The sequence below is a fragment of the Cryptomeria japonica genome, chromosome 10 (genome assembly GCF_030272615.1).
Source record: "Cryptomeria japonica chromosome 10, Sugi_1.0, whole genome shotgun sequence".
Classification (NCBI taxonomy): domain Eukaryota; kingdom Viridiplantae; phylum Streptophyta; class Pinopsida; order Cupressales; family Cupressaceae; genus Cryptomeria; species Cryptomeria japonica.
Window position 1 is genome coordinate 87,396,913 of NC_081414.1, and position 13,274 is coordinate 87,410,186.

The following is a 13,274-nucleotide window of genomic DNA, read 5'->3' on the forward strand; positions in this document are numbered from 1 at the left end:
AAACATATAAGGCACCAATTTGACAAACATATTGTGCATTTGAATAAATTAGTGACATGGTGAATCAATGATGTTTTACTTATTATCGACATAAAGAGGTATGCCTTTATCGGTGCTTCAATGAAATATGATAACTTGTCAATTTGATTTGTTTTTCCTTTTGTCATTGATGCTTGGAGTTGGGTCAATAGCTCACATAAAAATACTGATGAGATGAAGCCTTTAAACATAACCAATAATCTATTTCAAAAATTCCATTTATATTTTGAAAATTGTTATGTACTTGCATGTTGTCATTGATAGGTAGGTTTGATTCGAAAATGCTCTTATCTTTTTTTTTTCAAAAATCCACCAGTGAATATTATTTGATTTCACAATTGACATCAAATAATAACTTTGTAAGTTGAATCAACAAGTGGCAAACTATAAGTTTTTGACTTGTAGAAGGGCGTCACTAGAAAATAACTTCCTTCTTACTCAAACTAACCATCATTACTCTTTTTGAAATTTGTTTAAAATCTTTAATGTCATCGATTCTTTTCAAGACTTAAATGCCACTGGCTTCAACATGTATTTTATCATCAAACCTAGTGCTACTCATCACTTCAAACCTCCATAAGGGCATAGTCCATGTATAAAATGATGAAAATATTTCACATTTCTAACAGCAATTTCTTCAATCATTATGTTGGACGTGAACTGACATGCACTGTAGGAATCATATTGTACTTTGAAGGTTCTTAAAACTCACAAGGTTGTTATGGAGGATCATCTTCAATGAACTAATTGTGATTGCTAACCTTTCCACTATGAAGTCGGATAAGGATTATTGCCTTCCATGGGATGACCTCACTTTGTCATATTTCTCACATGTCTCTTTCATGCTCCCAAGTATAAACAAGGGTGGCATGTTTGTACTTTCACATTTTGCAACTAAAACCCTAAGAGGTCGCAGGAGAAAAATATTGTTAACTTTTGAATGGTAATTTCTTTTACCATAAAATTTTGTCGAGATGACCAAAATGTGATCTTGAGTAGAGTCCAAAAAAAGGTGCACCTCACATGTTGTCAAAACCAAGATTCAATTTATTTGGAACTAGGTCATGAAAAATGAAAGCTTTAAAAAGTCAAAAAACATGAATTCGGTCAACACAGATCCTGACCACATTGTTTTGACTCATGGTGACTAGAAGTCTTTGATGTTGACAATATTTTGTAGCTATTTGGCTTTGGTCTTTGACTGAGAAAAAAGCTTATGAACACAACTTGGAAGCGCTTTAGATACATACATTGGTCAAATTGAATCAGATATAGGATTTTATGTATATTAATTTAAAAAAAAATTAGGTGAATTAAAAATTTGGGTAGCACATACAGAGATAGATCAACCTGTAGGGAGTTCAACATCTCAAACAAACTCACATCCATAGAATTATTAACTTGGAAAAGTAGTAATAAGTGAAGTTTTGATTAGGAGGTGCTCATTAATGAATGTTGGTAGTACATTGAGAATATAACAAGGTGCAGACTGAGGTCTTCTCTCTCAACTTATGCATTCAATGGTGCTGCTCAAATTTCTCTTGTAATGGATCCACTAATTCATTCTCGACGACTGGTTATAAAAATACACTTAATAAGTAATGGAAGTGAATATATCTACTGATAATGATGTGTAAGCACATCATAATTAGCATGTTAAGTGTATACATTGCATTTTATGGATGTGATTTTGTTTGGGATGCTAAACCTCCTACTAGTTCATTTGTCTTCATGTGTGATGGTTTAGTGTGGTGGTTTTGATTGAAAAGTGCTTATTATTGAATGTTAGTAAGAGAATGAGAATATAAAAGGGTATAGACTAAGGTATTCTCTCTCAACTTATGCATTTGATGATGTCGCTTCAGTTGCTCATGTAGTGGCTCCACACTCATTCATGTGATTTTATTTTGATTGCAATCAAGACCTACTAATCCAATAATATTATATTTTTGAGGTGTCTACAACACCTTTTGTGTGTTGTTGTTAACCCTATTTTTCCTTTATTAGTAATGTTGTTATTGTTGTTCTCTTTTCAACAGGCTTAGTTGAATGTTGTTGTCACTTTCAATGATATTTGTAGAAACCCATTGATGTCCACTTAATTAAATTGATATTTATTTGATTATTTAACCATCATTCAACTATTAATTAAATAAATAAAACATATTTGTTTAATTAATTCATCTTATCCCTTTATCCCCCTCTCTCACATTTAAATAAATTAATATTTATTTAAATTCCTAAAATCTCTCACCCACTTGCATCTTCTAGAAAACTCAAGTTGCAAGTTAACCTTCCTCCTAATCATTTCTAACCCTCATATCATTAACCTGATCACCCTTTAATGGTTTGCACATTCCTAAACCAAAGGTTTACCCAAAACCCATCAACTCAAACCTTTAATGGCTTCCTTTAAATTCTTCAAGCCTTTAATGGTTTCCTTCTAGAGTCTTCAAGCCTTTAATGGCTTCCTTCTAGAGTCTTCTTAAGCCTTTAATGGCTTCCTTCAAAGTCTTCAAGCCTTTAATGACTTCCTTCTAGAGTCTTCTTAAGCCTTTAATGGCTTTCATCAAAGTCCTCTTAATCCTTTAATGGCTTCTTTCAAGTCTTCAAGCATTTAATGCTTTGTCCCCCTCTTCTCTCAAGCCTTCCCTTGTTGACACTTGTCAACATGTGATTGGCTTAAAAGAGAGCACATGGATTGAGGATCAACACTTCCTCAATCAATCCTAACCCTTTCTCAACCAATTCAATATCAACCCTTCATTTTCCCATTTTACCTATAATTAGAGCTCTTTCCTTCATTGTTAGAGGTCACAAGAGTTATCCATTTGCATTGTTACTTGGTTTTTGAATGCTTGTTTGAAGGAAAGATTTATATTATGTTTTATCTCTTCTAGTAGTTGGAATTTCTATTTGACATTAATACTCCAGTCACATCTTCAAACATACACACTTGACTATCATCAACCATCTCTCATCCTCTATTTGACATCCTTTTGTGCTAGTGCTCAAGCTAAGTGCACACTTAATGAAGTAACAAGACCTTTGAGAGGAGGAGGACAAGGAAGAGTCATGGCATATGGAGCATCACGAGGAAGTATCATATTTGTTTTGTTCATGTTTCCTAACTTGCTTCTTGTAGTAATCTTCTTTGATAATGCTTTGAATGGATTTGTCTCCATACAATGCTTATGGTTGAAATCTTTTTACTAACGTGATTTCATATTGATTTTACTAATCTCCATTTTCATAGTGTTTCAATATTATCGCTACTTTGTATTTTGTATTTGTAAAAGAAAAATTAATGTTTTTCTTCAATAAATAAAATATAGTTGCCGACGGTTATGTAAACCCCACTTCATTAGCATGTGGGAGAAGCATAAATATTTTTTGTTGGTAGGACAATAAATGAGCAGCTATATAAATCATTGTTGGTGAAAATGATATTTGATTGATGGTGAAATTATTATTTTAACATATGTCCAAATCAATTTCATGTGTAACCCTTAATTCATTCCTGACAACTGATTATAAAACATACACTTAATAAGTAAAGTAGGTGAATTTATTTTCCAATAAAAATGCTTAATCGTGTCATAATTAACGTGTTAAGTGAATACAATACATTTGTTGGAGATGAATTTAGTAAAGGACAAGTTTAGCCTCCCATTCCTCATTTTCTTATAATCTTTTAATTTTAATTGCAAGTCATACCACTAAAATATATAGAGTAAAAAAGACTTTAAATATATATTTAAAAATGTGTGATTAAATTAGTTTTTATGATAACACCTATCCAAATTAATTTCATGTGTAACCCTTAATTCATATTCCTGCCAACTAATTCTAAAACATACTCTTAATAAGTAGTGGAGGTAAATTTATTTCCCGATAACAATGCTTAAGCACATCATAGTTAATCTGTTAAGTGAATGTAGTGTGTTTATTGGAGATGAATTTAGTAAGGGGCAATTTTACCCTCTCGTCCTTCATTTTATTATACTCTTTTAATATTAATTGCAATTCGCAACTCTAAAATATAGAGTAAAAAGACATTATATATATACATGAAAAATATGAGATTAAATTGGTGTTTAGGATATTATGTTAGAGGTACGAATTGTACTCCATAATAAAAGAGTTAGAACAAGAGGAAAGAACCAAAGAACATACTAATTAACATAAGATTAAAAGAGCATAAGAAAATAAGGAGTGTTGAACCTCCCACATTTTTTAATTTTTCTAATATTATGTTAGAGGGTAAACTTGTCCCTTACTAAAGTCATATCTAATGAATGCACTATATTTACTTAACATGTTAATTATGACATGCATAAGCATTGTTATTAGGAAACAAATTCATCTCCACTACTTATTAACTATATACTTCAAAATTAGTTGGCAAGACTCAATTAAGAGTTACACATGAGATTAGTTTGGTCGGGTATTAAAATAATGATTTTACTATCAAATAAAATACTGTTTTCAACAATAATGATTTCTATAGTTACTCATTTATTGTCTCGAAGAAACTTACAAATCAATAGAAGCAACAACTTGGAATAGCAAAAAATTATGACGTTGTTTATTAAAAAGTGTTCATTTATGAACGCTAGTAAGACAATGAGAACATAATAAGGTGTAGACTGAGGTCTTCTCTCTCAACTTATGCATCTAATGGTGTTTGTCTAGTTGTTCTTGCAGTGGCTCAACACTAATTTGTGTGATTTTATTTCTCTTATAACCAAAGTTTGTTGATCCAACAGTGTCCTATTTTTGAGGTGTCTAAAACACCTTTTTGTGTGATGTTGTTTACCCTGTTTTTCCTTTACCAATAGTGTCATTACTACTTTTTTTAAGTAGGCTTAGTTGATTGATGTTGTCTCTTTCAGCAGTATTGTTGCTGCTTTGTATTTTGTATTTGTTAAAAAGAATAAAAATGAATTGCTTCTTCAATAAATAAAAGGGCACTTGTAGTTATGTAAACATCACTTCATTAGCATGTCGGAAAAGCATAAATATTTTTTGCTGGTAGGACAATAAATGAGTAGCTATGTAAATCATTGTTGTTAAAAATGATATTTGACTTGATGGTGAAATTGTTATTTTTAACTCCTATCCAAACTAATTTCATGTATAACCCTTAATGCATTCTCATTGATTGATTCTTAAACATGCTCTTAATAAGTAGTGGAGGTTATTTTATTTCCTGATAATAATTCTTAAGAATGTTATAATTAATGTGTTAAGTGAATATAATGCATTTATCATAAATGACTTTAGTAAGAGACAAGTTTACCCTCTAACATAATATCCAAAAAAAATAAAAAACTGTGAGAATTCGTATAATATCCTAAATAAAAATGTGATAGGTTCAACATCCCTTGTAGAGACAAGTTTACCCTCTAACATAATGCCGAAAAAAAAAAAATGTGGGAGTTAACATAATATCCTTAATAAAAATGCACGATAGGTTCAACATCCCTTATTTTGTTATATCATTTTAATATTATGTTAATTAGCATACTTTTTGGTTCTACATCCATGCTCTAACTCTGTTAATATTAATTGCAACTCATGCCTCTAATATAATATCCTAAACAGTAATTTAATCCGACATTTTTTAACATATACTTAAAGTCTTTACTATGTATGTTTTAGGGGTATGGGTTGCAACTAATATTAAAAGAGTATAACAAAATATCCCAAGTCGTATCCAATAAATGTGTTGTATTCACTTAACACGTTAATTATGGCTTACTTTTAGAATCAGTCTATAGGAATGAATTTTGGGTTACACATGAGATTAGTTTGGACAATTTTAAAAATATAAATTCACTATCAAATGAAGCGTGGTTTATATAACTGACAGAGCCTTTTTTTTAATTCAAGAAGCAATTCAAATTATTTTTTACAAATAGAGAATACAAACTAGCAACAATATTGTAAAGCGGAAAATTGCGATCGAACCCTAGTTGCTCTCCCCTCTTCCGACTCCGAGGAGAGAGAAGGGAGGTTCGCTAGGATTCAATGGTTTTTCACTTAGGGGAGAGACTTTACATTCAAAAGAGGGGTTGAAACTCATAAGATCCAATCCCACGCAATGCAAGATTGGATGCTAAATGAATTTCAAGGGTTAGGAAAGCAAGGCTACCCTCTTTTGTAAAGAATGTTGTTAAGGAAATTAAGCTAGGAATGCATAGAAAATCATAAAGATTCGCTTATAAACTGAGTTCGGGTTATAGGATGAAGCTACGGACCTGGAATTAGTAGTAAAATGTCGATACGGCGTTGTCCTGCAAATTTGAGCAAAAGTTGTCGGGACGATGGCGCCCGGCGCCACGGTCCTCCGAAAAATCCGCGAAACGAAGGGGGATCTATTCGTCTCTGCACAAGGATTCCAGATCTTCAATTTCAGCCGCGTACCTGCAACCTACACACAGAAAAGCGAAGACGATTGGGGGGTTAGGGATTAGGGGTTTGCCTTTAGGTCAAACCCCGGTTTTGGAATTAACCAAGAAATGAGCAAGAGCTGTAAATGTAAATGACTATAAAACAAGTACTAATACCTTGTTCTAAGGATGTTGGTATCCTTATGTGCGAAGGTTTAGATGTTGTATGTTGTATGTTGTAGTAATATGTTGTATGTGATCTCCTCTTCAATGGTTGAATCCTTGTCTTGAATGCAACACTTAGCCTTGAATGGAGATTTGAAATGATCAATTGCTTGAAGGAATGCTTGAATGCTTGAATGCTTGAATGCTTGAATATAGTTTCCACGCCTTTTCCCTCATATCCCAAATGAAAGAGGAAAATGTAGTTTATATACTTGTCATTTAGGGCTGATAGACTGATTTTCCCGACCTTAGGCCGACTAGGAAAGTTAATTTCCAAATTGCAAACAAAAAGACCCGAGCCCCTTAGGAGACCGAGCCCAAAATAGGACCCAGGGACCAGGGCGCTGGGCGCCATGGTCCTGGGGACCAGGGCGCTGGGCGCTCTGGTCCCACCTCCCGGGACAGTAGGGTGCAAGGAGGTTCAGGCCAGGGTGCTTGAAAAATGCAGTTTTCAGTGTCGTGAGCAAGTTTCAGGGTCTCCATCCAGGTTGCGTGTTGCGTCGCCATCGTGAAGACCGAAATGCAGTCGAAATTGCAAGTGTCGCAATTTTAGGACGCTACATTTAGCCCCCACTTTAGCGGGAGTATGTATGCTCATACTTCCGGTAAAGTACAAGGAAACAACATTGAAAGACTTTCACTACGTCAAGGAGGCAAGATACACCAAGCCCCCAATGGACTAAGGATCTTACGACTTCGATTGACAAAGTGAAAGGGAAGATCACGAGGGAGAACCATGACTGTCAGTAGTAAGGTTCCCTCACTATGAGTCATGCAAGAAAGATATCAAAAATTCTCAAGACAAGGTTTTACCAAGAAATTTTCAAGTATCTTGAAAAGATATGAATGGGATGTATGCCCCCCTACGTTAAAGCGATCGCACACGCCTCACCGGGGGTGATTGTTTTAACGTAGTGATACACATAAGAAATGAGAAAGGAAAGGAGCACGTTATCGCAAGGATTTAGCCCCCAAGTGTGAGATAAATCCAAGGATAATAGACACAAAACACAAAGCACGAGGTGACTTCGCTTTCCTCGGGGTCAGTATGTTGTATGATAATTCATGTATATCATATGTATGTATGCATAATTGTTCTTCATTCCCCAATCAAGGAAGGTCACCTAGAAGAAGGGAACACATGTGTCTTTTGAGTCAACATGAGAGAGATCGAGAGATCTCAATGCTTTGCATCGTCCTCAAGTAGACAACACTAAGGACAACAAATAGAAGAATGAGAATAACATATAGAAGAAGTAACACAAGAGAGGAGGAGAGAATCTGCTATGCTAATGTAACTAGTCTAGCATGTCATCTACCCCCCGATCTTGCTGATCAATGTTTCGGGAAGGCAGGGAACACGCCAGAGGAGGAACATCCAACACAGCAGATGGAGCTATCACAAGATCCAAACAAGGGCTATGTTCATGTTCCGAGCCACATTGTTCTTGTCTAGGAGCTAGGATAAGTGCTTTAGAAAATTCATTAGATAAATGGTTATCAACATCAACAAGTTCATATTCACTATCAGAAGCAAGAGAAGTAACATTTTCATCATGAATAACATTTTCATCTATATCATCATCAAGATTTATAAAAATAGGATCTTTAACTCGCACAGGATCAAGACCATCATGCATCTTATGTTTAGGAGATTTAGGCTCAATGTCCGGCTGAGGAGAAAATGGAATAATGCTTGTTGAAGGTGTTTTTGGAGATTGTAAAGTTTGAGCTCTAAGACGATGCTTTCACCGGCGTTCACGTGCAGAACGATTTCGTCTAGTCTTAGTAGGAAGTGGAGAAGATTGAGGAGGAGGAATGTTCTCATCCCTATCACTTGGGTGTTTAGGTTGTGGTCTCTTAGGCTGGATAATAGGAGAAGAAGAAGGTCTCTTCTCTCTATAAAAAGAAGGAGGAGGAACTGCTCCATACAAAGGAAGAATTTTTGGTTTAGGGAGAAGACCAAGTCCATCATGATGAGGAGGTATAGGTCTACTCTTAGGAAGTTTATTAGGCATAGACATAGTCACATCCATAGGGATAGGTTGGGAATCTTCTTGAGGAAAGACATTAGTTTTATCTTTCAAAGGAAGAACTTCCTTCTCAAGAATGATAGGAATATCAAGTTTAGGTGCTCTAGGTTCACTTAGAGATAGGATCATATCTGTTTTCCACTTTTGATAAGATTTGAAAAGATGATCACTTCGCAGAGGAAGGGATTGGAATTGTTTAGGCCAAAAGTAATCAAGAGGAACACTAGAGGTTCTTTCAGCTGGTTTAAAGAGACTATGATTGACAGTAACAAATTCACCATTATGGGGAAATTTCAAACACTTATGAATAGGAGAAGCAATAGCTTTCATGGAAGATAGCCAAGGATAGCCAAGCTTCACACGAAATTGTTCGGAAGATGGAATAATAGAAAAGTTCACATCAAGAGATTTGTTATGGACCTCAATAGGCAATGTAATGGAACCAATTGCAGGAGAAGAAAATGCATCAAATAATTTCACAATCACATCTGTTTTGTCATAGATCACTTGATTCAATTGCAAAGTAAAAAGAAATTCTTCAGTAATAACATTAATCATGCACGAAGGATCAATAAGCACTCCACGGCAAGGTGTATTCTTGACTTTTGCAACTATGTATAAAGGACCATTAGGTGCCCTAATGGTTTCACTGGAATCAAATGTGATGGAAGGTTCTTTAGGGTTTTCTTGCTGCTCTACAAAGTTAATCACATTCGGAGTCATAGACACAAGACCATCAGATGAGAGAGAGGAATCATTAGCCTCAATTGCATTAGAGGTATGAGAAGGCAATGGATCAGTGAAAATCTGAAGATTTTGGTTAGGAGGAGCTACAGATGTGTTGCCTTTATCAGTCACTCCAGAAACAGAGATAGTATTATTATCAATCAAATCTTGAATTTTACCCTTTAAAGAAAAACATTTTTCAGTATCATGCCCAGGCTGTCGATGAAATTGACAAAAGGCTTTGTTATCAAAATAAGGTGAAGTAATCTTTGCAGGATCAATTTGTCTTATAGGAGGAAGAGTAAGCACATTTTGTTCCAATAACTTATTCATAATACTATGCAATGATTCATTCAAAGGAGTATACTTTCTTTCTTTCTTGAAAAATTTAGAAATAGGAAGCACACCTGATGTTGCATTCACATTGTTGTTGATGATGTTTTCATTGAATTTGATGGAATCTCTGTTCGGTTTAAAATTTCCCAAATGGTTGTTGACTGCTATCACCCTTATCACTCGGAGCCATAGGATGTGATTGTTCCATTTGACTCACAGTCAGTTGATAATTGTGAAGAGTGGCACACAACTGTTGGAAAGAAGTAAACTCAAAAAACAGAAGTTTGTCTCGAATATCTTTTTGTAAATTAGAAATAAAGATTCTTTGAATATCATTGTCAGGCACTGGAAAAGAAATTTGAGCATACAAATGCTTATATCTACCAATGAAATCAGTCACTTTTTCTTTAACACCTTGTTTACAATGCATTAAATCAATCAAAGTAACCTTAGGACTTATATTGTTTTGAAATTGTTGAATGAAAGCATTTGCAAGTTGTTCGAAAGAAGTAATAGAATAGGAAGGCAACGAGCAATACCATTGTAGGGCTTTGTCTCTTAATGTTCTAGTAAACAGTTTTGCAAGCAACCTTTGGTCATAAGCAAAATCAGTACAAATTGTTTGAAAAGTCTTAACATGTGTTAGAGGATCTCCTTTACCATTATAAAGTTCCAAATGCGGGATTTCAACATGTTTAGGAGGGATAGCTCGAACAATGTCAAGAGAAAGTGGGCTCGCAACATCAAATGTGGGCACACTAAACTTAGATTGATTCATAGAGGCAATTTGTTGCTGTAAAGAAGAGACAGTTTGTGCTAGATTGTTAATGGTCGCTTCAGTCGAAGAATTCATATTGGGTGTGTTAGATTGAGATGGAGGTGTTATGTTATTGAAAGAGGGTAAAGAGTAAGGTGGTGGGACTCTATGATAATTAGTCATAGGAGATGATTGGATAGGAGGAATGGATTGGTTAAACGAATTGCCCCCTTGCATCATGTTCATTTGTGGAGATGTAATAGGAACACTCATTGAAGGAATGAATGAAGAAGTCGGATTGAATGAAGGGATAGAGTTAATTGAAGAAGAGGGAGGATTGCCCCCATGACTAGTGATCACAGGGGGAATGTCTTGTGTAGAGGTAGCCATTATGTTTGATGTAAAGGTAGGTATGCTAGCAATAGAAGTCATCAAAGGAATAGAATGATTGACTTGTGTAGGAGGTGGTGTATAACCTAAAGTTTTGGCACAACTCTTCATAGGCATCACGTTCGAATTCACAATGTGTGAAATACCACGCAAAATATCAATTCCATTCTTATCACTTTGAAGCATATGTTTTAGACCCTTAATTAAAGGAAGAGCTTGACTATCAGGGTATTCTTGAGACATCCATTGTCGAAAATCGTCAAATTGGTTATCCAATTTCGAAAGTTGTTCTTCAGAAACCTCATGGAGAGCTTCTTCATCATTAGGAGGATTAGAGGAATTACCCATGTCCTCGTTAAAAAGGCTATTCAAATTAGGTTCCATCTCCTCAGTAGTTAAACTTCGGAAAGACTTAATTCTACGGCTTCGTCTAACGGGAATAGTGTAAGTAGGGCTTATTGTTGTAAAACTCATGCACTAGAGAAGGAGAGAAAATTTTGAATTTAGAGGTAGCAATTTTCAGTAAAATCAGCCAATCTTTTGGATTTAAGCTGTTAAATGCAATCACGACAGTCTCCCGAAATTTCAGAAAAAATGTCTGGGACCGTGGCGCTCGGAGTGCAACACGGTCCTTGCAACTTTTTTCGAAATTTGCAGGGATGAAAGGTATGATGATTTTAGAGCTAATCTGAAAAAATTGAGTGATTTTACGATCTGTAGATAGGCCAAATTAAAGTTGTAATCTCAAAATTGAACCCTACCAAGATTGTCGAAAAATGCAAAATTTGAATTTTGAAAAAGAGAGGGAAACTGAAATTTTGAATTTTATGATTTTAGAGGGAATGCCAAGAGCAATGCAAATTTTGAAATTTGAAAATTGACTCAATTTCACGCAAAATTCAATTTTGAAAGCGGAAATCAAAGTTGTTGTAATTAAGCACTTAATTTCAAAAGTCACAAAATGCAAAAATTTGAATAAAGCACTGAAATTTTTAATGAATAATAACACACTTTTCAGATTTAGGACAGTAAGAACACAATTTTGACACAAAATTTCAATTTCAATGATTTTTAAATGTTTAGAAGCCTTAATCCAAGCAATCACAAGACCAACTTTGACTGTAATTTTGAAGGTGTTATAATTGATAAAATCAGCCAAAATTTTGGTTTTTAGCAGGAAAATACAGTAAGATCTTGCTCCCAAAATTTCGGAAAAAATGTCGGGGACGATGGCGCTCGGCGCCACGGTCCTCGCAACTTTTTTCCAAATTTTCAGGGATGAAAGATGTTGTGATTTTATTGCGGAATCCAAAGTTACAGCTGATTTGGAGATGTTTTGATCAGTGAAATTGTCGGACAAAGGTTGAATCAAGAGGGTTTCAAAAATTAGGGTTTTGACACTTAACCACTTAATTTTCAGAATTAAAGCACAAATATGAATTGAAAATTTGTAATAGAAGGGCAGATCTGAAACAGGCATTAACATTTAGACATTTCGCAAGTTCAATTACTAAAAAGAAAATTTAGGGTTTTTATGCAATCACCTCTAAGATTTTGCAAAAGATCAAACATGGAAATGTAATCAATTTTTTTCAGATCTAAGCATGAAAAATCAAAAAGGATGTTCACGTTGGGTTCACCAAAATGTAAAGCGGAAAAATCGCGATCGAACCCTAGTTGCTCTCCTCTCTTTCGACTCCGAGGAGAGAGAAGGGAGGTTCACTAGGATTCGATGGTTTTTCACTTAGGGGAGAGACTTTACATTCAAAAGAGGGGTTGAAACTCATAAGATCCAATCCCACGCAATGCAAGATTGGATGCTAAATGAATTTCAAGGGTTAGGAAAGCAAGGCTACCCTCTTTTGTAAAGAATGTTGTTAAGGAAATTAAGCTAGGAATGCATAGAAAATCATAAAGATTCGCTTATAAACTGAGTTCGGGTTATAGGATGAAGCTGCGGACCTGGAATTAGTAGTAAAATGTCGATACGGCGCTGTCCTGCAAATTTGAGCAAAAGTTGTTGGGACGATGGCGCCCGGCGCCACGGTCCTCCGAAAAATCCGCGAAACGAAGGGGGATCTATTCGTCTCTGCACAAGGATTCCAGATCTTCAATTTCAGCCGCGTACCTACAACCTACACACAGAAAAGCGAAGACGATTGGGGGGTTAGGGATTAGGGGTTTGCCTTTAGGTCAAACCCCGGTTTTGGAATTAACCAAGAAATGAGCAAGAGCTGTAAATGTAAATGACTGTAAAACAAGTACTAATACCTTGTTCTAAGGATGTTGGTATCCTTATGTGCAAAGGTTTAGATGTTGTATGTTGTATGTTGTAGTAATATGTTGTATGTGATCTCCTCTTCAATGGTTGAA